Source organism: Rhinatrema bivittatum, chromosome 10 (genome assembly GCF_901001135.1).
Source record: "Rhinatrema bivittatum chromosome 10, aRhiBiv1.1, whole genome shotgun sequence".
Lineage (NCBI taxonomy): Eukaryota > Metazoa > Chordata > Amphibia > Gymnophiona > Rhinatrematidae > Rhinatrema > Rhinatrema bivittatum.
The window spans coordinates 62,635,587-62,662,634 of record NC_042624.1 but is presented as its reverse complement, the minus strand read 5'-3'; the positions used below and the strand labels follow the sequence as shown (position 1 = coordinate 62,662,634).

The 27,048-nt window shown below is 42.1% G+C and overlaps 1 protein-coding gene across 10 annotated transcripts in view; it reads right to left on the bottom strand.

Moving 5' to 3' along the window:
• CACNA1E (calcium voltage-gated channel subunit alpha1 E) overlaps positions 1-15,192 on the bottom strand; it is a 735,423-nt gene extending 720,231 nt beyond the window's left edge. For 9 of the 10 annotated variants that reach the window (XR_003858904.1, XR_003858905.1, XM_029617785.1 and 6 more), the window contains exon 1: positions 15,110-15,192. The gene's annotated coding sequence lies outside the window, so the exon portion shown is untranslated. The remainder of the gene's footprint in view (positions 1-15,109) is intronic. The other variant, XM_029617784.1, reaches the window with a different exon arrangement.
• Between the last annotated feature and the right edge of the window lie 11,856 nt (positions 15,193-27,048).

Below are 27,048 nucleotides of genomic sequence, written 5' to 3'. Positions count from 1 at the left end.
CCCTCTTTACCTCTGTGGCGACTCCCTCCGGGTCTGATGGAAGGCTGGCTATCACGGCGTCTCCATGCTGTCTCTCTCCAGCGTACCCAGACCGGCTTGATGTTGCAGATCCGCCATGTTGCCTGAAGACCTAGGGCGCGCGCGCTCTGATTGAAATACCAGCAAGAGCGCGAACCTCAGGGGTGTTCCCCTGAGATGATGTCATCTGCTTCCAATATTTAAAGGTCTCTATTTCACTATCTAAGTGAGTTAGCAAGGAAGGGGATTGCTTTGGCTACACCTCCCAAATTACTCTGCCTCCTCGGACTTACCAGGGGTACCTGCTCCTCGGGGGCCTCGCTCTTTTCTTTACTTTCAGATTATACAGATAGAAACCAGTACTCGCTCCTCGAGGGCCCATGTTACTGGACACTGAAGATTCTCTAGTGCCTGGAAGCTATCGCTGTTACATACAATTGTGAGTTACCATCGCTCTTTCAGAGCTTTCCCTGGAACCAGGTACTCGCTTCCTCGAGGGCCTAAACCTTTCTAGCACTGAGCTTCCTTGAGACCTTGTGAGTTTTGTCATCTAGTTCTGTTCATGAACTCTGCCTACTCGCTTTCTACAGTTTTTCAACAGCTCAGCCATCCTGGATCGCTGTTCCAGTACCTGAGGGACTACAGCCCTGCCGGGCATATCAGCTCACTACTGCCACATCTGGTGGTTTCAAAAACCTGTTTAATAAAAGAACTAATGTGTGTCTGTCTCCATACTCAAGCCTAGCCTATGGTCGCTCTCGGGATATCCTCTCAGGGGCATGGTCATCTGCCACCGGCCCAGGAATCCACCCACAACTATATCAGATTGCTGACTCCTCCTTCTTTAGGAGCCAATAAGAACAGATTGCAACTCCGCAGTCTAACTAACAGCAGATTTATTACAGATTGCTACTCCCAGCTCTAACACAGAGCTTTCCTAACAGATTCCTAACAGTCGTAGCCTTACAGTGTGGACCAAGCTGTGTCTGGATCTGGGGATGATGTTTTAAGGACTACTGAACAGAGATGGGATCCACCTATCAAAGATGGGGTGAGGCGTCTTTGAGGACAGATTAGAAAACCTAATGAGGAGGACTTTTAGCTAGAATCATCAAGAATGAGTGAACAAGGTGCTCAGGTAATTAAAACATTTAATACTTGAAGAGTAATAAGAATAAAGGACAACATCTGGAAAGCTATGTACACTAATGCTCATAATATGGGAAATAAGAGTCTCGGAACTAGCAGCAGTCATGGAAGAGGCTGATTTGGATGTAGTGGCTGTCACACAGACATGGAACACAGAAAACCATGACTGTGATATAATTATACCAGGCTACGATCTATTTAGGAAGGATAGGGTAGGAAGAAAGGGAGGAAGAGTAGAGCTATATTTATATATACAAATATTAAAACAACATAACTGCAGGATTTATGAGGTAAGGAGGAGACACTGTGGGTTAATCTGGAAAGAGGGAATGGAACATCTATTTATATTGGTGTAATATACAGACTTCCATCACAGTCAGAAGAAATGGATAGAGATTTAATGGAGGATATTCACAGGATTGCCATGAAAAGGGAGATTCTATTGCTAGGGGATTTCAATCTGCTGACTGGAATATCCCAGCTGTATTCTTTTTTAGAAATAGGGAGATCATGGATTCTCTGCAGAATTAAACTGTTCCATCAACTGGTAACAGAACCCACACAGGAGGGGGTGATACTGGACTTGGTGCTTACCAATTGGAATGCTTTTGATGTCGTAGTGGTGGTTATCTGGGATCCAGTGAACACTGGATGATGTGGCTCAGTATTAAAGTACAGGAAGTGATGGCTCATGCTAAGGTAAGGGTCCTAGACTCCAGGAAAACTAATTTTGTTAAAATGGAAGAGTACCTCAAAATGTCATTAGCTAGATGGGAGGGTCTATGGGAAGTAGAAGAGCAGTGGGCAAAACTAAAATCAAATATTGTAACCTTTTTGTTAGAAAAGTAAACAAAAGGAAGAGAGGTTACTATGATTTAATAAAGAAGTAGCTGAAAAGGTAAGAAAAAAAAGGTTAGCATTCATAAACTACAAGAAATTGCAACATGGCCAGGTTTGGGATGCAATCCTTCGTCAGGGAGCGCAGCACATTCATGCAGACTGCCATGTTTTGAGGCTGGCAGCACCGCATTGTTGAAGAGACTCAGAACAGAAGCTTTCTTCATTTAATATGCTGCGACCCTGACGAAGGATTGCATCCCAAACCTGGCCATGTTGGGAACAACAAGCAGCTAAGAATTTGTTTGCCTTAACTATATGTGGTTCTTTATGAGCATCTACGGTGCTGACATATATTGAGATTGAAATATGATTAGAATACAGCATAAGTTTAGGGCGGCATTATAAACAATTTATTTCCCACGGTAATATTTTATGGGTGAAGCATTTAAACATTTTTTAAAAAATGGGTGGATGGTGGTATGTTGATGATTACAATAAGTCTACTTCCATCACAGTCAGAAGAAATGGATAGAGATTTAATGGAGGATATTCACTAGAAAATATTGGCATTTCTGGTCTAGCCCTTGCTTGGTTCAAATCATATCTCTCTAACAGAAAGTTCTCTGTTAAAATAGGAAACAACCTTTCCACCTCATACCCTCTACAACAAGGAGTGCCGCAAGGCTCATCTCTCTCCTCAACCCTTTTCAATATTTACCTTACCCCTCTATGCCATCTACTCTCTGAACTCAAGCTCAAGTTCTACCTTTACGCGGATGATGTTCAGATCATCATCCCCATCCACACCTCCATTTCTGATGCACTAGAACACTGGCAAAATTGTCTTACAGCCATTAACTCGCTGCTCACTAACCTACACCTTGCCCTTAATACTAATAAAACCGAACTCCTCCTCATCTCCTCACACTCCTCCCCCACCCCCCTTCAGCCTAACAACCCCAAACTCAACCTCATCACACCACAACCCTTTGTCAGGGACCTCGGTGTCTTCCTCGACCATCAACTAAGTATGAAACCGCACATCAACTCCATTCTCAAAACAGGATTTTTCAAGCTCAACGTACTCAAGAAACTCAGACCCCTACTGTACACCCAAGATTTCCGCACAGTAATACAAGCCACCATAACCTCCAAACTAGATTACTGCAACGCACTCCTCCTAGGGCTCCCCCTCTCTACCATAAAACCTTTACAAATGTTGCAAAACGCGAGAGCAAGACTCATCACTAACACATGTAAATACGAAAACATTACTCCCATCCTCAAAGACCTTCACTGGCTCCCCCCCATTCTCTCTCGCATTCACTACAAAACCTTGACCATAATACACAAATCCATACATGCCCACAACTCCAATTGGCTCGACATCCCCTTCAATACCCCACAGTCCACCCATCCCACCAGATCCACCAACATGGGCACACTACATGTTCCCTCTCTGAAAACAGCCCACCTCTCTTCCACTCGCGATCGTGCCCTCTCTATTGCAGGCCCCTCTCTTTGGAACTCCCTCCGTGTACACATGCACCTTGAACCATGTTTATTCAAATTTAAAAAGAAACTAAAAACGCTACTTTTCAAACAAGCCTATCTAGAATAGATCCCCCATCCACCCCATCCTTGCACCGCCTCATGGTGATCACAACCTCCTTATATTAAGGAACTAATTATACTGTTAACTTATGCTTGTTGCTGTTATGTTAATCTTTCTTTCCAAGCTGCTCCTCATTATCCCCTTCCCAGTTCGCTTTCCCTGTTAACATGTATTTTCAAGCCTTTTTGTTCAAATGTAAACCGGTATGATGTCCCCACTAATACCGGTATATAAAAGTTTCCAAATAAATAAATAAATACTTGGGTAACCTGGATGGTACCTTCAAAATAGCATTACATATGAAACTATCACCTTCCTCTCTAAAAAACGTTTCAGAGGGATTTCTCATAGCAAAACCAACAAATTTTGAATACACCATATTAGGTATTGACATGTAGATTTCGATTGTGGTGTTGTATTTGGATTACCCTACATTAGCAGTTTGGTTTGTTTGTTTGGTAACTCTCTTTTGTAAAGCAGGAAAGTTTTTCCTCTGCCTTTCCCATTATTGTTGATCGAGGTTTAGCATCTACCTCATGATCTGTTACAATTTAGTTTTACACAGCCACTATGAAACTATAAGTGTCTACGGAAAGGAGTTTTTCTTTTTACAATGAAGTTAATATTCAGAAATTCCTACAATGGAAGGTTAAAGTTAGGCAGGTAAGTTATTATGGATTTTCAGTGGGATAAGCATCCCACTGAATATCATCAATTAAAGTTGTTTAGCAAATTTTAGCTGGATAACTAAGCTTATGTGGATATATTCAAACATAGCTGGATAGGTACCGACCAAATTTTTAAAAAAAGTTTGAGACAGCAGGCTTATGACCCAAAACTCCCCATCCAAATACTACTCAACCACTTCCAGCTGGTGAGCCTGTGTTCCCCACCCTCTGAGGCGCTCCAAAATGTTTTGAAATGGCAGGGGCCAAAAGGCCAAAGGAGGCTGGCCAGCCTGCCCCCCGCCCTCCACACACAAAGATCTCATTAATTTTGGAATAAAAAAGGCCTTCTCCTCCCTACTCGCCCCTCCCACCCTTTCCACAACTCCCACCTCTTCCTACCTCCCAAGCCAATCCCAACTCTCCCACTGCTGCCAGCTGCCTGTAAATGGCTGAGGCCACTAAGCTTTATGGAGCAATTGGTTCAGGAACCAGCAAGAGAGGGAGCTATTTTACATTTAATTCTTAGTGGAATACAGGATTTGTTGAGAGAGGTAACTGTGGTGGGGCCACTTGGCAACAGTGATCATAATATGATCAAATTTAAACTAATAACTGGAAGGGGGACAATAAGTAAATCTGCAGCTCTAACACTAAACTTTCAAAAGGGACACTTTGATAAAATGAGGAAAATAGTTAGAAAAAAACTAAAAGGTGCAGCTGCAAAGGTTAAAAGTATTCAACAGGCATGGACATTATTTAAAAATACAATCCTAGAGGCGTAGTCCATATGTATTCCACACATTAAGAAAGGTGGAAGGAAGGCAAAACAATTACCATCATGGTTAAAAGGTGAGGTGAAAGAGGCTATTTTAGCCAAAAAAAATCCTTCAAAAATTGGAAGAAGGATCCATCTGAAGAAAATAGGATAAAACATAAGCATTGTCAAGTTAAATGTAAAAAAATTGATAAGACAGGCGAAGAGAGAATTTGAAATGAAATTGGCCATAGAGGCAAAAACTCATAATAAAAACTTTTAAAAATATATCCAAAGCAAGAAACCTGTGAGGGAGTCGGTTGGACCATTAGATGACCGAGGGGTTAAAGGGGCTCTTAGGGAAGATAAGGACATTGCAGAAAGACTAAATGAATTCTTTGCTTCTGTGTTTATGAATGAGGATGTTGGGGAGATACCAGTTCCGGAGATGGTTTTCAGGGGTGATGAGTCAGGAGAACTGAACAAAATCACTGTGAACCTGGAAGATGTAGTAGGCCAGATTGACAAACTAAAGAGTAGCAAATCACCTGGACCGGATGGTATGCATCCTAGGGTACTGAAGGAACTCAAAAATGAAATTTCTGATCTATTAGTTAAAATTTGTAACCTATCATTAAAATCATCCATTGTAACTGAAGACTGGAGGGTGGCCAATGTAACCCCAATATTTAAAAAAAGGCTCCAGGGGCAATCTGGGTAACTATAGACCAGTGAGCCTGACTTCAGTGCCGGGAAAAATAGTGGAAATTATTCTCAAGATCAAAATCTTAGAGCTTATAGAAAGACATGGTTTAATGGAACACAGTCAACATGGATTTACCCAAGGGAAGTCTTGCCTAACAAATCTGCTTCATTTTTTTGAAGGGGTTAATAAACATGTGGATAAAGGTGAACCAGTAGATGTAGTGTATTTGGATTTTCAGAAGGCGTTTGACAAAGTCTCTCATGAGAGGCTTCTAAGAAAACTAAAAATTCATGGGATAAGAGGCGATGTCCTTTCGTGGATTACAAACTGATTAAAAGACAGGAAACAGAGAGTAGGATTAAAAGGTCAATTGTCTCAGTGGAAAAGGGTAAACAGTGGAGTGCCTCAGGGATCTGTACTTGGACCGGTGCTTTTCAATATATATATATAAATGATCTGGAAAGGAATAAGACGAGTGAGGTTATCAAATTTGTGGATGATACAAAATTATTCAGAGTAGTTAAATCACAAGCGGATTGTGATACATTACAGGAGGACCTTGCAAGACTGGAAGATTGGGCATCCAAATGGCAGATGAAATTTAATGTGGACAAGTGCAAGGTGTTGCATATAGGAAAAAATAACCCTTGCTGTATTTACACGAAGTTAGGTTCCATATTAGGAGCTACCACCCAGAAAAAAGATCTAGGCATCATAGTGGATAATACTTTAAAATTGTCGGCTCAGTGTGCTGCAGCAGTCAAAAAAGCAAACAGAATGTTAGGAATTATTAGGAAGGGAATGGTTAATAAAAAGGAAAATGTCATAATGCCTCTATATCACTCCATGGTGAGACTGCACCTTGAATACTGTGTACAGTTCTGGTAACCACATCTCAAAAAAGATATAGTTGCGATGGAGAAGGTACAGAGAAGGGCAACCAAAATGATAAAGGGGAAGGAACAGCTCCCCTATGAGGAAAGGCTGAAGAGGTTAGGGCTGTTCAGCTTGGAGAAGAGACAGCTGAGGGGGGATATGATAGAGGTCTTTAAGATCATGAGAGGTCTTGAACAGGTAGATGTGACTCGGTTATTTACACTTTCGAATAATAGAAGGACTAGGGGGCATTCCATGAAGTTAGCAAGTAGCACATTTAAGACTAATCGGAGAAAATTATTTTTCACTCAATGCACAATAAAGCTCTGGAATTTGTTGCCAGAGGATGTGGTTAGTGTAGTTAGTGTAGCTGGTTTCAAAAAAGGTTTGGATAAGTTCTTGGAGGAGAAGTCCATTAATGGCTATTAATCAAGTTTACTTAGGGAATAGCCACTGCTATTAATTGCATCAGTAGCATGGGATCTTCTTAGTGTTTGGGTAATTGCCAAGTTCTTGTGGCCTGGTTTGGCCTCTGTTAGAAACAGGATGCTGGGCTTGATGGACCCTTGGTCTGACCCAGCATGGCAATTTCTTATGTTCTTATGACCTCAAAATGTATAACAAGTATAAAACTACAACAAATCACTTCCCTTAAGGGTGAGTTAGTGTTAAATAGTAAGTACAGCGTGATGTTCCATAATAAGAGATCATCTCTCCCATGGCGTTAAATGGCTTGACAACACAGCGCAATCAGAGATCACTACAGAGCAAAAAAGAGGATTAAAAGATAAAAGACAATGCCATACAATAAGGAAGCACTCCAGCACAGATAAAATGTGGTTTACTGCTAAGTACAGTGTCATACAATAAGCAATCACCTCCTTCGCAAAAGAGATGGTATCCAACAGGTGGTATCTATCCAGCAAGAGTGCCCTTAGCAATAGGCAAAATTAAAATGATCTGTTGAATAGTAAAGGATTTTCCCAGCATGGATGACATGGGGTTAACTGGTAATTGCTGTGTAATATGATAAGGAATTACGTCCTCTGTAGCTGAAGAAAGAAGTGGTAGGTGCAGCGTAATATAGCCAGGAATTGTTCCCAACACAGATACAACAGAGACAGAGAACAATAAGATAGCGTGTTCCCAGATTGTGGGTTTGTGACATTGTTCACTGGATGAATCATACAAAAGGTGAAGGCTGGTTTTTAAAAAAGAGCTTTAGTGACACATTCACATCTTCCATCATTACCCATGATAAAGAAGACAATGTATAACCTGTAACAGGAGGGAACTGGTCAAACACTGCAGCTGTTCACCTCAGAGCCTTTGGATAGAGTCTGGTTCCCTCATTTGGAACTCTTCGGTTCCGTACAGTAGAGCAGTCCAGTTGTCCAACACGAAAGCTGCACACAGCAGCATGTTGTTAAATATTCTTTTAACAGATTGTTTCATTACCAGGTAATCACTTAATAGGGCTCAACTATATTTCATTTACATTTATATTCTGGGTTTTTCCAACAATTGTTGGTATAAGGTGAAGTACAACATGGAAAAATTACAAAAAATGTTTTTGTTTGATCTCACTCAGAGAGGTCCTTAAGACCCCATGGATGCTTTGCTGCCAGCATGGACTCTACCACCATTTGCCTGACTTGAAGATCTACTCACTGCGCTGGTAACTGGTGAACTTAAACTCCCGCACAGCATGCTATGCACAACATTAAATGGCTTAATCAAGCAGGCAGCTCCGCTAATTATGATCACATAGGCATGTTAATTCCAATTAGATGCACAGGTGAGTTTGAAGACATTGTATAATCATTTTGTTTTCCACTAGTTATTTCCTAGTAGCAGTCACGCCAGAGTATAAGGAAGATTACAGTACTTCTCAGGTGACAGAAATCAGGCTTTGGCCCGGTGCCCACATCACCAACCAAGACATGTAATAAGCCCCCAGTGTAGTGCCTGCCATGTGCTCTTACTCAAAACCGTTTCTTGTAGCTCACAAATTAACGCGGTCTTTATTCTCTTTCTTGAATTCTCTCACCGTTGCTCTCTCAACACTGCCTCTCCCACAAGGCTATTCCAAGCATCCACCACCCTTTTCTGTTGTGTGTTTTTCTGCAAGGCCTAATAAAGTTTAAGTTATCCAGTTTTTCTTAGATAACAACTTAGGCAGTCTTCTTTCGAGTAAAGAACTTTTATTATTGAGAGGAGTAATGGGAAAGAAACTCAGAAAAGTACATTTAAAACACTGCACAGTCATTTTTCTGAGGTACTGGAATCAGATCTCCACCAGCTGCCTGTAAAGTAGCAGAGAAAAGAAGCCAGTCCAATGTTTCTTTGCTGTAACTACAACTTTATACCCTTCTTATCTCTGTACGCCCATTTCCCCTTTGCCCTTATTTGGTATTACTTCTGGCAGTTTCTCTGGTATCTGTAACAGTCCTGAGCCCTGAGCACAGGTCACCACAGTGCTTTGTTATTTACGTGTTACTTAGCATACTTATAGAATCTCTTGATGGGATTGGGGGTTAAAAGGTCTCTGACCCATGCATAGGGAAAGATAGGAAATAGAAAAGGCTAAGATCAAAGGTACTGTAAAAACAATTAGAATACAGGTTGTTTCCTGAGACCTTTGAACTGCATCTGGGTCTTATATATTCACACCCCCATATACCTCTCACACAGATAAGCCCCCTACACAGCCTTCACACAGCCCTCTCTACACACACGCCCGCATGCCGCATGTGCACACACAACTTCAGTTACTCACTCCCAGCCCATAACATCTACACACAACTGAGTGAGGGGAACATAAGAACATAAGAAATTGCCATGCTGGGTCAGACCAAGGGTCCAACAAGCCCAGCATCCTGTTTCCAACAGAGGCCAAACCAGGCCACAAGAACCTGGCAATTACCCAAACACTAAGAAGATCCCATGCTACTGATGCAATTAATAGCAGTGGCTATTCCCTAAGTAAACTTGATTAATAGCAGTTAATGGTCTTCTCCTCCAAGAACTTATCCAACCCTTTTTTGAGCCCAGCTACACTAACTGCACTAACCACATCCTCTGGCAACAAATTCCAGAGCTTTATTGTGCGTTGAGTGAAAGAATTTTCTCTGATTAGTCTTAAATGTGCTACTTGCTAACTTCATGGAATGGCCCCCTAGTCCTTCTATTATTCGAAAGTGTAAATAACCGAGTCACATCTACTTGTTCAAGACCATGCACACACTCCCCTAGTTCCCTCCCTCCCAGACATGCACACACACCCAATTCATTCCTATGACCACTCACCCCAGCCCCATTTACACACACACACACTCACACACAAATATCCCCTCAAGCCAACACAAACAGGGGGGAGTCTGTGGAGATTGTAAAGGGAAAAAAAGAGTCCACCCCTCAGCACACACACCCCCTCACTCTCACCTTCCCACAACATACACAGACCCTCCCGCCCCCACCCCATTTGCATGCACATCAGGGATGAGGGGGAAATGAAGAGTGCAGTGGAGGAGAGGGAGAATGTGCGCACGCACACACTGACACCCCCACACTTGCATAGGGAAGGAGGAGAAGAGGGAGGGAGGATGGGTGGAAGAAGGGGATGGGTTCTCCCCTCAACACTCACTTCCCAATATCACTTATGCGTTCGCAGCACATACACACCAGCCTCACGCAGGTGGGGAGGAGAAGGGTAAGGGGAGAATGTGGTGAGTGTAAGAGGGAAAATTTCCCCTCACATCCCACCCAACAACACATACCACCTACACCATCACATGCATGAACCTCACCCTTCACCATATATCTCACCCCCACAACCTCGCCGCTACCACAACCCCTCAACCTCACACATCTTCTGCAAGCTTTCTGACCTACATTCTCCCCCCCTCGAAGCCCCCCCCACACACACACACACACCTACCTCATTCCTCTATCCCCAACAGAGCAAGTACAAGACACCGGTAATGCATACTTTGAGCTGATGGCGTCATAAAACTCGCTTTTTGAGGTTGCCATGCAATTAGCACTCTCTCTTTTTTGAGGGGGGAAATAAAGGTGGTTTGGGGAGGGGAATTCTATAGAGGTCTCCCTGCCCTTTCATTAGCATCACTTGCCCTATCCAGCTTGCATTTTCCACCTAGACATGAAAATGGAATCTAGCGTGGAGAGCCCACTGAAGAGCTTGGTGAGCAAAGCGAGCAGGAGCATTGCCTCTAGTAAAATAATAAAAAATAAAATAATAAGTAGCATCTTATTTATTTTATTTGATTTATATTCTATTTTTCAGGCACTTTCACAGCAGATTACATTCAGAAACTGTAGGTATTTCCCTATTTCCAGAGGGCTTACAATATATAACTACTGTAGCAAGCTACTATAAACCAGGTTCCTGTCCTCATGAGTTTATCATGTGTTGGAGCCTTACAATATGGACTGAGCTGCGCCTGGATCTCAGTGATGTGTTTTGGACCTGTCAAAAAGGTATTTTCAACCCTGCAGAGTCTACAACTACAGCCAAGGTGAAGGAATATAAAAATATGTTAAAAACCCCTGTGTCTCTCCTGTGAATGACAAATGTTCTGAAAGAACCAGCATTCGGCATTCACTGTTAACAAGCTGGGAAAGGGATGATACTGTTTAGCCTGCCCAGACAACAGCACTACATAGCCAGCAGAAGAGGAAGCCAAAGGAATGCTGGAAGCCCATTTAAGGTAGAAAAGGTGCAATTTGGCTGGCTGTAGCTGTGTGTGGGGGGCAGTGACAGCCAGGAGTTAGAGACAGGAGTTGGAGCTAGGATCCAGGAACAGAGGAGTGCATCTGGCAGCCCTGCAATCAGTTCTTCACCTTAAGAGCTAATTATCGAGAGGGTGAGTCAGAAGTCTGCACTCTGAGGAAACAGAGGGACAGACAGCTGTTCTTGCTTCATAGCCAAGCTATATGTAAAATACCAACAAGGGACAGAGGAGCCAGGAGCTGAGAGACTTCCTTTCCAGAGATATCCAGGCCTAGGAGCACATTGCTTGATTTAAAATAAGAAAATTTCAAGTTTATATTATACTTCACTACTGTACTTGTCCCATTTACTGTCTACATATTACTATTAAAAAGATTAATTACTGTTTTATCCTCGGGTGATGATATTATCTGGTCTATGTTACCATGAGGGAGAGGCTGTTTGGGAAGGGCACAGAATTGTGGAATCAGGGTGACCAGTACCCTGTCTCATCCCCCACTCAAGCTACAAACCTGAAGATAAATCATATTAGTAAATATAATTTCTCATGAGATACTCCCCATCCTGAGCATAGGGGCAATTCGTGGTCTGGACCAAGGAGGGGAGGTACACTACAGTTGGAGAAATTTTCAAAAGCCATTCATCCATGTAAAGTGCACTTAACATGGGTAAATCCTATGGCATATTGTAGCAATTTTCAAAAGCCCACTTACTCAGGTAAAATGCATTCACAAGTGTAAAACCCAGTTTTAAGTGTGTAAATGTTTTTCAAAATCATGCGTTAAGTTTGTGTCTGAGGCAATGTGAGGCAATGGAGGAACCTCCCTCCCCCCAATAGGGATTGAGCGGCTTTAGATAATCCTTTACATACTTTTCTTTACATGCCAGCCAAAAGAAAGGGGCAGCTCTGAATCTAACCCTCGGACCTTCCAGCTTTACCCAGGTCAGGCAGTATAGCTTGGATGGGTTTGCCAGTTTTCCCTTCAGGCACCTCTCAGGGTGCCTGCCCGGCTGCGGGCTTGGTGAGAGAGAGCGACAGCGCAGCTTGGGGATAAAGTTTGGCTGAGCCTCCCTGGACCGTACCTGAGGCACCTAAGACTTCGAGCTGGTTTGCAGAAATGATTAAAAGACGTATATAAATACGTAAATAAATAGTGTAATTCACACAGAGGGCTTCCCTCAGATGCAAATGCACAAGGTCTCTTCAGGGAACAAATGCTTAACATTTCCCTCTCATGGTCTCTGGCATGCAAGCTCTCACAATCTCACACAGACTGCTCACAGGAGACACTCTAATAAAGTCTCTTGGCCACAGACACACCCTAGCATGGCTACCTAAGCCCCTCTGTCATACCTCTGCAGGCCAGGTAGTACCTTAGGTGGCCATGGTTTAAGCACCTCACATGCAGGCAATCCCCCTTGTCCCTCTTGTAGAACTACAAAATGACTCAAGATCATAAGAGATCAGTTGGCTCAGTCCTGGGTCTGCCTCTCTGTATGGATGAATTACAGCATTGGACTAATTATGGGCTGGCTTGGCCTGTCCTTTGTAACCGGATGTCATCTGACTGCACCCGCTTCAGTTACGATGCCCCTTCCTGCACCCACTAGCCTTGAACGTTTTCTTCACCACTCCCATCAGCTGTCTCTCTCTGTTCTCTTCCACTCTCCTCCAACTCACTATGGAAAATGATACTCAAACAGGAACAAACTGAAAGACGTTTCTATTATAAACAGAACAGATCATTTCAAAATAAAGCAAAGCCATTAAAAACCGAACAGGTGGTTAGTCTTCAATAGATACTTGTGGCTGGCAGATACAGAGTAAATATTTTGGCTATACTGTATTTTGTCCAATGTGCACATAGTTAGTTTTCCTCAAGAACATACAACCAAGTGCACTATAAGAAGGAAGAAAGTCAAACCACATGTGGCAGCTTGCCAGATGTCTACTCCCAAGTGAAGAAGGTATCTATAACTGAGGCTGGGAACACACCACACAACTGCAATCATTTGCATCTTCTTGGGTTGTTTTACTATGTAGAAGGCTGGGGAGCTAGGTCCACCCTGCCGTCGTTAACATGGCCTCACCTTCTGCAGGTTAGGGGTGCATTTGGTTGCTAGGTCCTGGGGGAGGAGGGAATGGGCGAGGGGTGGCTAGTTTAAAAGAGTTAGGAATTCCCTGATTGGCCAAGCCGTGGTGGTTGCTGGATGAGAGGCAGCGGCTTGGCTTGCCTGCTCTGGCGGGAATCCTCTCAGTTTCCTCGTGCCGGCGTTTGGCACGGGATTTTCTCCCACCCTCCCTTCCTGGGGCACTGTCGGATTTGTAACTGTAAAGTGGTAATTGGTTTATGCCGCAGATGGTGGTGGTAAACCTGAGCCTCAGTCATTCCAATGTGCAAATTACAAAAGTTTTCTGTCTGGTGGGATGGCAGCTGGGGAGGGAGCGGTACTGCTTGAAGCCGCTGGTGGGCAGTGTGGTCACTGATCGGCTGGAGGTCCTATCCTGTTGGGACGTGGCAGGTAGGACCTGGTGGCAGTGGGGGAGGGGGGAGCGGCACAGGACTACTGTTGAGATGTTGGGGAGGGAGTGTTTGACATCACTGGGACAAGGTGGTGAGTTGTCATAAGGCTGTACAAATGGGGAGGGGGGGGTTGAAATTATGGAGGGGGTGCTCATGTGTTTGTTCAAACTCTGGTTTTGTATCTTTCCACAAACTGCGGCCTTTTGTTACCTAATATTGGTGTCTGTGTATTTAGGGGAATGAGGGGAGAATGCCGAGGTGTCCCCTCCCTGCCCATGTTATTGTATTTTAATTTTGGTAATTTTATGAAAAGCGTTTGCAGTGATACCGAAAAGTTATAATAAAGTTATTATTTGTACAGTTACAGTGGGTACTTTTTTTGTGTCTCCCTCAGAAGGATAAGAGGCCAAGTCAAACATAACAGGATCTGAACTTGACAACTCTGGATTCATAGAGATCTATGTATTTATTTTATTATTTTAAGGGTTTATATACAACAATTATAAAACATGTTCTAGGCGGTGCACAACCTTTCACTCAAACAAAAATACAAACAAATATTTAAAACATCAAACTTACACCAATTCCTTTAAAACATCTCACAACAAAATTCTATGCTCTGCAATCATTATCAGATTCCAATCGCTTCATAGAGATGTTACAGATCGCTGAGTTATCCCCTCCAGTCACACACTTAAGTCATATTAAAATGAGATTTGTGATCTCTGATATTTTCCAAGTAGAGGACTACTCCTTCTTGACAACAGTTGCAACATACAGCACATGGCATGGTTGATATCACCCATGACATGCTTGGCAATCTCTGTCTCAAAGGCAGTGGAATGAAATGAGATAGCAGCAGGTAATGGTATAGCAGGCTATGCTAGCAAAGTTCACACATCCCCTACTTGGCTCTTAGACGTTATATCATTCACCCTGGACCAGATTTAGGCACAGGCAACATAGGTAATTGCCTAGAGCACCAGATTTTCAAGGTGCTAGAGAGGAGCCTGTTCCCCATTGCTTGAAGCCTGGGCACTGGTGCTGCTTTAGAGGGTTACCACCATGGCACTCTGCCCTCCTCCCCTCTCCCCCTTGATTTCTGGTCCTGCTATGGGCACCAGAATCTTAGATCTGACCCTGCATTAACCCACATTTATTGAAAACGCACGGACTGAAAATAGATTCTTTGTGAATTCACCCACCTGTATGATTTTCAGCACTGGGCCTCAGATGAGTTTAGACTGCCCATTATCCTGCATTGCACAAAATCGTGGGATGGTTCTGCAATGGAAAGAAATATTTAATTTTAAGCCCAGGTTTAGACCAGTAAGATTCTTGCACTCCAAAAGTTACCCAGACAAAGCTTTTTGAATATCAGACATTAAAATGTCCACAATCAATTCCTCTTTTCCTCTGTCGCGCTGTTCGGTTATCCTCATTTCCCTTCAGCATCCTCACCATTATCTGCTCATTCTGTGTGTGTCCTACAAATGATCCAGCAGCCCCCAATCTCTCAAAATTTCCTTCTCCCTTTCATCCCCATTTCTGTTAAATCCTCTCTCTTTCCAATTCTGAAGCTGCCAGCCTTCCCTGAACCACGGTGATCTCTCAGGCCATTAGCCCTTCTCTCTCCTCTCCTGCATAGCACAACTCATGGGGTGCTCGGTCTCCTTGCTCAGCTTGCTGACTTCTGCAATCACCTGTGTTCCCATCAGTCAGGATCCTTGAGATCACTTTTTCAGCTATAGACCATGTCTTTCATTTTTCACACTGCGGCTTTTTGACTTTCTTTCATTTTTGCTCTCATATAGATACATCTGCAACATTTGACTAGATGGATCATCATAAGAACATAAGAAATTGCCATACTGGGTCAGACCAAGGATCCATCAAGCCCAGCATCTTGTTTCCAACAGTGGCCAATCCAGGCTACAAGTACCTGACAAGTACCTAAAAACTAAGTATATCCCATGCTACTGATGCCAGTAGTAGCAGAGGCCATTCCCTAAGTTAACTTGATTAATAGCAGTTAATGAACTTCTCCAAGAACTTATCCAAATCTTTTTTAAACCCAGCTACTCTAACTGCACTAACCATATCCTCTGGCAACAAATTCCAGAGTTTAATTGTGCATTGAGTGAAAAAGAATTTTCTCCAATTAGTTTTAAATGTGCTACTTAATAACTTCATGGAGTACCCCCTAGTCCTTCTATTATTCGAAAGAGTAAATAACCAATTCACATTTACCTGTTCTAGACTTCTCATGCTTTTAAAGACCTCTATCATATCCCTTCTCCAAGCTAAACAGCCCTAACCTCTTTAGCCTTTCTTCATAGAGGAGCTGATACATCCCCTTTATCATTTTGGTCGCCCTTCTCTGTACCTTCTCCAGTACAATTATATCTTTTTTGAGATGCGGTGACCAGAATTGTACACAGTACTCAAGGTGCTGTCTCACCATGGAGCGATACAGAGACATTATGACATTTTCTGTTTTATTCACCATTCACTTCCTAATAATTTCTAACATTCTGTTTGCTTTTTTGATCCCCACAGCACATTGAGCTGACAATTTCAATGTATTATCCACTAGGACATCTGGATCTCTTTCCTGGACGGTAACTCCTAATGTGGAGCCTAACATCGTGTAACAACAGCAAGGGTTATTTTTCCCTATATGTATCACCTTGCACTTGTCCACATTAAATTTTATCTGCCATTTGGATGCCCAATCTTCCAGTTTCACAAGGTCCTCCTGCAATTTATCACAATCCACTTGTGATTTAACTAATCTGAATAATTTTGTATCATCTGCAAATTTGAATACCTCACTCATCGCGTTCATTTCCAGATCATTTATAAATATATTGAAAAGCACCGATCCAAAGACAGATCCCTGAGGCACTCCACTGTTTACCCTTTTCCACTGAGAAAATTAACCATTTAATCCCATTTTCTGTTTCCTGTCTTTTAACCAGTTTGTAATCTATGAAAGGACATTACCTCCTATTCCATGACTTTTTAGTTTTCTTAAAGGCCTCTCATGAGGGACTTTGTCAAATGCCTTCTGAAAATCCTGATAGACTACATCTACTGGTTCACCTTTATCCACATGTTTATTAACCCCTTTTTTATCACGCATTGTATTTATGTTCTTATGTATTGCATATTATATATTTCATTTAACATCTTGTAAACCGTTTTGATGGCTTCACCGAATTATGGTATACAAAATCAGTAAATAAATAAAAATTAAAAAATGAAGCAGATTTGTAATGCAAGACTTCCCTTGAGTAAATCCATATTGACTGTGTTCCATTAAACCATGTCTTTGTATATGCTTTGTGATTTTGATCTTTAGAATAGTTTCCACTATTTTTCCCAGCACTGAAGTCAGGCTCACTGGTCTATAGTTTCTCGGATTGCCCCTAGAGCCCTTTAATAAAAATTGGAGTTACATTGGCCACCCTCCAGTCTTCAGGTTTAATGGATGATTTTAATGATAGGTTACAAATTTTAACTAATAGAGCTAAAATTTCATTTTTGAATTCCATCAGAACCCTGGGGTGCATACCATCCAGTCCAGGTGATTTGCTACTCTTAAGTTCATCAATTTGGCCTACTACATCTTCCAGGTTCACAGTGATTTCGTTCAGTTCATCTGACTCAATACCCTTGAAAACCATCTCTGGAACCGGTATCTCCCCAACATCCTCATTAGTAAACATAGAAGCATTTTTTATTCTTTCCAAAGGATTGTGAGTTCGGTTCTTTTTTTGTTATTCTTTTCCTGTATATTCTTTTCCCTACATGAAAACTCTCCGATCAGGAAAAGGCACCAATTAATCATGAAAAGGAAAAAAAAAGCAGAAATACCAAATATTTTTGTTTAGTATTCACTGAAGGAAGAGTTAGAAAAGGCAGATAGCAGGATGTAGATGCCTCTCCAGTATTCACAGAAGATATTTTGCTTGGAACTTACAACAGTGAAAATATACAAGGCAAAGGGGACCAGACGGGATACATCCCAGGATATTAAAAGAGCTTACAGAGGTTCTCTCAGCTCCACTGTTGAAGACCAGAATGGTTCCAGAGAACTGGAAATGCCCTCCCTTTTAATAAAAGTAGGACCACAGAAATTTGGTAATTACATCCTTCTCAGTCTGACCTTAATGGATAAATTTATGGAGTCACTATTAAAGGAGAAGATGGTGGAATATCTTGACTCAAGCAAGTTACAGGATTTAAAGCAGCATGGTTTTACCACAGGAAACTCATATAAAACTAATTTTATCATTTGTTTTCACAGGGTGTCCGAAGAATTAAACGAGGAGTGAGAGATTTAGATTTTAAAGCAGCTTGTGACATAGTTACTCACAAGAGGCCAGTAATGTGGTGCAAACTAGAAGTTGGTCAACTGGGTTAGAAACCAAAATGAGTAATAAGCAACAGAGGGTAAAAATGAATGGAGTTTACTTGAGTAAAAAGGAAGGTTATAGTGGAGTGCCTCAAGAATCAGTCCCGGTTAAGGGTACGTGATATTGATATAGAATTGTTAGAAAAGATGTATTACTTTGTTGATGGTACAAAGATCTATAACAGGGTAGGATACTCCAAATGGAGTAAGTAAAATGAGGAATGATTAAAGAAAACTAGAGGAGTGGTCAAGAATTTGGCACTTAAGATTTAATGCAAGCAAGGTGACAGTCCTGCATTTATTTTTCTATTCTCTAATTTCTGACATATGTGTAGCTGGTCCCCCATTTCGATGCTTTGTCCTATACTAGGGGTGCCACAGGTCCAGGTTCAAGTCTGGATGGGGAGGAAGACTTCTCTTCCGGGGCCCCTGGTGCTGTAGATCACAATCTCAGTGATCATTTCAATAAATCAAACACAAACATATCACCTTTCCTCATAAAACAAAGTCAAGCAATATAAATCATTCATAACAGTGAGGAAATCATACTAATGAAAAACATATTTCAAAAGAGATGTCAAATAAAATACCACCTAATAAATAAGAATAAGGATTTTAAAAAATCCTTTAAACATTTCCCCCAAATCAATCAAATATTTAACAGCAGACATATCAATCACCCAATAATTAAAACTAATATGGGTTTTAAAAAAAATTTCCCCCCCCCCCCCCCTTCCCATACCTGGAATCCTTTCATTTCCTGTTACCCTGAGATTGTAGACTCTCTTTTCACAGACATACAAACAAGCAAGTTCCCAATCTCTTTTTTTCACAGGCAGACACACAAGCAGACTCCCAGTCTCTTTCATTCACAGATACACACACAAGCAGGCTCCCAATCTCTCTCTCTCTTTTTCACAGGCACACACGCAAGCAGGCTCCCAGTCTCTCTCAATCACAGATACACACATAAGCAGGCTCCCAATCTCTCTCTCTCTCTTTTTCACAGGCACACACACAAGCAGGCTCCCAATCTCTCTCTCTCTCTTTTTCACAGGCACACACACAAGCAGGCTCCCAATCTCTCTCTCTCTCTTTTTCACAGGCACACACACAAGCAGGCTCCCAATCTCTCTCTCTCTCTTTTTCACAGGCACACACACAAGCAGGCTCCCAATCTCTCTCTCTCTTTTTCACAGGTACACACACAAGCAGGCTCCCAATCTCTCTCTCTCTTTTTCACAGGCACACACACAAGTTATCCCACTCTCACTAGTGAGGATATTTTCAATCAGGATGAAGGTGCAAGAACAAGAAAAGAAGTGAGCAGATTAAGGATAGATGGAGAAACCATTTGTTTTTTTATTGATCATTGGATATATGCCGATTCTTATTTTTGTCATCTTGATTTGGATCCTCTACTTTAAGTTATAGTAAAGATTATCTTTTAGTTGAACACCAACTACGGACTCCAGTGTTTTCTTTGAGTGTTTCCCATGTGGACTTAATAGGGGAGATGGATGGACCCTTTTGTGATTCCTGGTTTCTCTCTGTGGTGATAATTTTGGTTTCCCTGCTCTTATTTTTCGCTATTTGGAACCTTCTGGAACTATTTGAGATAGTGTGAAATGATCATTGAGGTTGAGATAGACAGCCACAGGGGCCCCAGAAGAGAAGTAGTCTTCTCCGCCTGGACTTAAACCTGGACCTGTAGCACCCATAGTATAGGATAAATCACCAAAATGGGGGACTGGCTTCATACATTGGCACCTGATAGGGATCCACTGGCGCAGATATTTTTGACTCTGTGGAAAAAGAAATCCCCAGTTTTCTATGTGACTTGTGTGGATTTATAATATTCTTTGACTTAGTGCGGCACTGGACCAAGATGGCCGATTCCCACCACAGGAGGAAGAAGATGGCATTTTTGTGCCAATAAACCAAGAAGAAGGATGTGATGCACAGGTATGGCAGAGTGTCATCACTCTGCAGCCACTCAGTGCAATCTAACTTTTGTGGACAGAGGAAGACTCCGCCCCACCATGAGGAATAGGGGATATCTGTTCTGCTTGCCATAGCCTTACAGTGACTGAGCACCAGCCAGATCATTTGGAAATGCCATGGTGTGGGTTTTTGATGGCTGACCTGGTCAATTGTCAATCAGACGAGGACAACAAGCTGGCTTGACTGGAGGACAGAAGGAGCTGATTGACCCGTGAGAGAAACCAAAATGGGGGCCTGGCTACACATTTTTCCATGTTCTGACTTGATGCTGTGCCTGTCTGGTTGGTCAGTCAAGAGTTTAAAGACAGTTGCCCGACAAGAGTTTAAAGACAGTTTTCATATTGTCCTGCTTTTTCCATCACCTTGTCTGTTTTGATTGCTTTCCGCACTCCACCTTTTTATTCTACTGCTAAAAATTCAGCTGTGCTTGAACCTCTGTCTCTTTCATGACACCTCCAAATTGTCAGTACTTACCCTTGCCCAAAGCAGGATTTGATTTTTGATATTCTTTTTACTTCGCCTTCCTGTTGACACCCTGGGTGCAGAACCCTGCTGCCAGTCTGACATATTGCAAGTCCAAATTCACACTGACATCACCCCACTCTTTAGGTGTTATTTACAGAAAGTGGTGGAAAATACCTTCTCTGTTGACACCAGTTTCTGTCTTTGTCCTTTTTCATCTTATGTACACAACTTTCCATTTCTAGGAAAATTATGCTTATACGTTCCATGGCATTGGCAATTGCAAAATAGGCCTGTGTGTCAGCTATATCAGATGCAGCAATACAGCATCCATTCCCACATAAGCTCACACTTTCCATCTACGTGATACATATAAACTGACCAGCAATGGAAAGTTGTATGTGTAAGTTGAAAAAGCACATGGACAGAAATCAGCAAGGACATATACACATACAGACACATTCCATTTCTTAGACACACACTGCCTCCTTTCTTCATACACGTACACATTTCCTTTTTAATTAATTATTTATTATATTGTTACAAATAATCACTTCAAATATCATTCATTTCAAATACAACATTTGAAATTCAATCTCTTCAACTTCAACATAATAAAGAAATCAAATAAAACAAATGGAAAATAAACATTTCAAATATACTTATGTTGAACTACCATCATTATTAGGTTAAATTTTTCATCAGGAGTATAAATACTAAGTCTGAGAATCAATGGAAAAGATATATGGAGAAATTTTAACCTGAAATTATCTTACAGAATTAGGTACATTATCACAGTTATTTATTTATATTGCCTGACACCTAGGTTACCACTGGGGAAGAGGTAATTGGTTCTCTAGCAACTATGAATTGGGTCAGTTGTTCCACCAAATTAAAACAAAAGGATTCATTACCTCTTAATTAAACATCTGCATGGATATTTCAAGAGAAAAGAAAAACCCAAAGTTAAAACTCTGGGTTTTAATGCCAGGAATTCTCTTCGCTTACTACGAGTAGATGTGCAAGATCTGGGAAAATTTTTACATCTTGTCCCATATAAGAAATCGGAAATTTTTGAAAGTAGTGCTTCATTAATTTGGTAATATCCCCAGTGGTTACTAATGATACAATTAAAGTATTCCTGTCAAGAACCTGTAAAGTCGAGTCTTCCAGAAAACCAGTAAGGTTTTCTGGAATAGTCACTACTAGATCAGAAGATCTCTTTTTAACAAAGAAACATGAATTAACAGAGGGAATTTCATTTTCAGAAAAACCAAGTATCTCAGACAAAAATCTCTTTAAAGATGAAAATGCAGTTTCACCTACAATTTTGGGGAAATTAACAATCCTAACATTTAAATGTCTAACATTATTTTCAAGATATTCTAAACGTTTGGAACATATTAAATAATCACTAATAAGCTTATTGTTCACAGAGTTAACCACTTCTATCTTTCGTTCTATTTCATCAACTCTAGTAGTAAGACCAATTACTTAATTCTGCATAGTAGAAACCTGTTGTTGTAAATTAGAAGCAACATTATCAAGTTTCCCTTCCAACCTATTCACAGTGGCATTCAAACCACTTACCAAGTCCCAGATGGCTCCCAATGTAACTGTCTCTGGCCTTGTTGTTAATGGCCTTACTTCCATGGCATTCTCGGGTTGGGGAGATCATTGTTGTGGACCTATAGGGGATGATGAGGGTTCCCCTGTTTCAAGAGGAACATCCTCAACTCCTTCCCTTCCCGATATCAAGGCGGGGGTTACTCCCCCAGATGCAATCTTTTGCACCTCCTCATCGGTGGGCAAAGATTCAGTTCCTCCACCTGTTCCTCGTTGGAAGGGAGACGGACGGTAGATAGGACTGAGGGAAGCCTCTTCCTGGGAGGCCGCTTGTTCTCCTTCCAAGAGGCCTCCAAAGGATTCCTCGGGGTCCTCTTTTTTAAACTGTGTCATAAAGCGGTCTATTTCTAGTTGTAAAAGGGGAGGCAGGGGTTCTGAGGGAAACACCCTTACCTTCCCTTTCCTTTTGGCAGGCATATTAAACTATAAGCAACAAAATCTAACCAGCACAATAGACGCTTTAAGGAGTACCTGTTTTCCAATGATCTCAGTTGTGGAGAATCAAACAAAGGGCTTCTTCCTCTATCCGTCTTAATCCGGACTAAGCCGGACAAAGCCGTGCGCACCCCTTGGGTGCGCACGGCTTTGGTGACACGCCGGTGGTGGTGATGCGCCGCAGCCGCGGCGTTTTTGTTGCTCGCGGCTCCTCCCACTCACATCAGTAGGGGCGGGGAGTTGGTCCGGTCCCGGAAGAGGGACCCAGCAGTCTGGTCTCCGGCTCTCCTTGACGCCACTGCGGCGTTTTTGTTGCTCGCGGCTCCTCCCACTCACATCAGCAGGGGCGGGGAGTTGGTCTGGTCCCGGAAGAGGGGCCCAGCAGTCTGGTCTCCGGCTCTCCTTGACGCCGCCGCGGCGTTTTTGTTGCTCGCGGCTCCTCCCACTCACATCAGCAGGGGCGGGGAGTTGGTCCGGTCCCAGAAGAGGGACCCAGCAGTCTGGTCTCCGGCTCTCCTTGACGCCACTGCGGCGTTTTTGTTGCTTGCGGCTCCTCCCACTCACATCAGCAGGGGCGGGGAGTTGGTCTGGTCCCGGAAGAGGGGCCCAGCAGTCTGGTCTCCGGCTCTCCTTGACGCCGCCGCGGCGTTTTTGTTGCTCGCGGCTCCTCCCACTCACATCAGCAGGGGCGGGGAGTTGGTCCGGTCCCGGAAGAGGGACCCAGCAGTCTGGTCTCCGGCTCTCCTTGACACCACCGCGGCGTTTTTGTTGCTCGCGGCTCCTCCCACTCACATCAGCAGGGGCGGGGAGTTGGTCCGGTCCCGGAAGAGGGACCCAGCAGTCTGGTCTCCCACATTTCCTTTTTAATGCACCCGCCAATATGACAATATACACAGACATCTTCTAATTTATATACACAAAAATACCCACACAAACAGCAGAATCACTGTCACAAACATACACATACATACAGACACATGTAAATTCAAACTCTCTTCAAATATATACACCCACAACTTTTTTTTTCCCTGTGCACACACAGGAACGGCCTTCCTCTCACACAAAGAACCATCCACAACTCTTGCCAGTCATACACACACAAAACTGAGCTTTCTCTCACGCACATACAGAGAGTTTCACTCTCATTCACGCCCACAAACACAAGCTCCCCAAACACATACACACAATCACATTTTGGAAATTTCTTCTCAATATTAATAATTAATTAATTAATAGTGGGGGTGGAAGGGAAATAGAACCAAAAGGTTACTAAGAGCCAAGAGTAACGGATAAGTATGAGAAAAAAAAAGTGCGAAACTTGCTGGGCAGACTGGATGGGCCGTTTGGTCTTCTTCTGCCGTCATTTCTATGTTTCTATAATATAAAGAATGCCTTTGTAAATTTTGTATACTGCATGGGGTACGTTTTTTCAAACTTGCTCATTAACTCCATTGTCTATCCACTTCAAAATATTTGTCTTGGTCATTTTATCAATTAAATTCATGGACACACTCCCATTTACCACAATTGACAGATTTCAAGATGCAATCTTACAGTTCTTTCATTTCCAAGAAAGTAAATCTTGCACCTCAACTGCCACACTGTGGGTCTGCACGTCTTATTTCATTACATTATCCTTTTTGAAATAAGTTTCTTATCGCCTTTCCATGCACCATGCTACTTCAGTTTTTCCTATTTTAGAAGTACCTTAGGGACAGGCCGGTAGATCAGCGGCCATTTTTCGCACTGCCATGCAAAGCATCTTGATTTGATTTCCAAGTCAGATCATTTTCCACTCCCTGGGCCAGCTGGCGGTGGCAGTGCTGTTGAGGCAGCACTCACAGCCACTGGGGTGAGGGGGAGGAGGGAAGAAGTCCAAATCATCAGGCCATAGCAATAACTAGTGGTTGAACTTAGGGCCCAATCTGGGGACTCTTCACCACAATGACTGGGCCTAGTTGGGAAGGGATACAAAACAAGGGAAAGTGAATAACAGTTCATGGCACTAAATCCCAGCCCCAGTTACGATGGAGTTTGGAAGGCCAAAGAAAAGCAGAAGGTAATTGCCAGGGCCCCAGAAAAAAATATCTTCAGCACTTTCTTTTCTTTCCCTGCATCTTTGATGTCTTTGCCTTTCTTTCTCTTTTCCCTCTCATTGACGGCTATTAGGAACTAAAATACCTTTTTATTCCATTCCTATTTATTCCATTTTGTCAGGAACCTAGGATAATGGCACCATGAGAAGCCGAAAAAATAATGAGATGTTGACTGATCTCCATTGGGAGGGGAGGGAGAAGCAGTATGTATGCTGTGCTCAATTTGTGCACTAAGGACAGCTATATATAGGGAGAACAGTGTTTAGTAGCATTGATAAAAGGGATATACTGTCAGCTCTCCAGACTTTTTAATAATGTAAGTATCTTGTTGCTGGTGGAACAGTCTATAAGAAATAACTAGAGAACATATAAATATTATTTGGGGTTATAATTAGCAAAAAAAAAAAAAAAGGCGAGAGGGACTTAGCATGTTTTCACTCCAAATTCAAAACCTCCTGTTCTCAAGAGCCTTATAAAAGTCATAAAGCTTAAATTAAACACACTCATTTCTTGGTGAATCACTCTGAAGCCTGCATAGAGAATGTAATCACACCTAAAACCTCACAATAGATATACGCCCTTATAAAACAGATCATGACAGATATATGCCCTTATAAAACAGAAAACACAGATATATGTAAATAAATCTGTATCTATACACACATAACTAGACCATACTACCTAATTTATTGCTCCATTTTACATATTTCTGACAGTCATATTAGGAAAATGAATTCATGTGCAATACAATTTTGAAAAACATTCTCACTATATACATGTCGGAAGTCACTGAGAATATTCAGCATTAGTAGAAAATGAATTATAAATAGGTTATTTGCATAGAAAGCCAGGTGTTCACAATGAAAAGACAAATTTAATAAGGCTTCATGTCATTGGCCCAAACTCAGTTTGTAACAACCATTTGAAAATGAACAGAATAACCACATTTAACCTTGAAAAAGTAGTTAACTTAGTACAGAGGGTCACCAAACTCAGTCCTCAAGAGCAGCAACCCAGTCGGGTTTTCCGGATTGCCATAAATAATATGCATGAGATCTGGTTGCAGGCAGATAGATTTTATGGATATTCATTACAGCAATCCTAAAAACTTGACTGGGTCACAGCCCTTGAGGAATGAGTTTAGGAACCCCTCACCTATTACCTTTATGGTCAAAATGAATTTGCATAAATTTAAAAAAAAAACAGTAGGATTGTGATACCCTTGGAGTGGTCTAAGACAGGAGAAGGTCGGAGAACAGACCAGGCTGGAGTCTGTTCTGTTTTTCAACAGTTTAATTACAAAATGTTCAGCAAGACAAAATCAAAATGGCTTCTTACCTCAGCAGACTGACAATGCAAGAACAATTTTCAACAAGAGCACAGCACTCCATTACAGCTTCCTTCTTCTCCCTGGGGCCTCTCTAACTCTCTCAGGGCCTCACCTTTGTATCCCTTACCTCAGGGAAATGCCCCCATCTGAGGATCCCTTTCCTGTCTGTCTTAAGGTAGACCGGGCCAGATAGCTGGAGCCGGTCCATTAAGGCAGTCTGAGGCTCTCTGTCACATACTCTATCACAAGGATGAAGGAAGTGGTCATTAGTCATTACCAGCACCACTCATCAGCTGCATTACAGGCATTTCAAAGGCCATGGCTTGCTTGTGAAAACATTGTTCCTTTTTTCAATTAGATCAATAGTGAAAAGTGTTTGCTGGGGCTATCTTAAGTTACTCAGAGAAACTCCTAGATTTCAATTTCCCATCCTGGTGACTGGTGAAATGTTATCCGAGTAACTTTTTATCTGGGCAAAATTATTTAGATAAAAAGAAGCAGAGAGTAGTGTGATGTGGGGGAGTGTTCTGGGGTACATCCTACATTTATCCATAGAGTACTGATAAATTTATGTGGGCATGGATCATCGAGGAAATCACAGGCCTAAACAAGAAACTTTAAGTGGTTATATTCAGTGACAGACTTACCTGAGCAAATCCAACTGAATATCCCAGCTAAAGATATCTGAGCAGCTTTCCACTCGCTGAACTGTTTAATATGGACTTCAATAGGCCTAATATACTATCTGTACATGCACATATACGCAAAGAC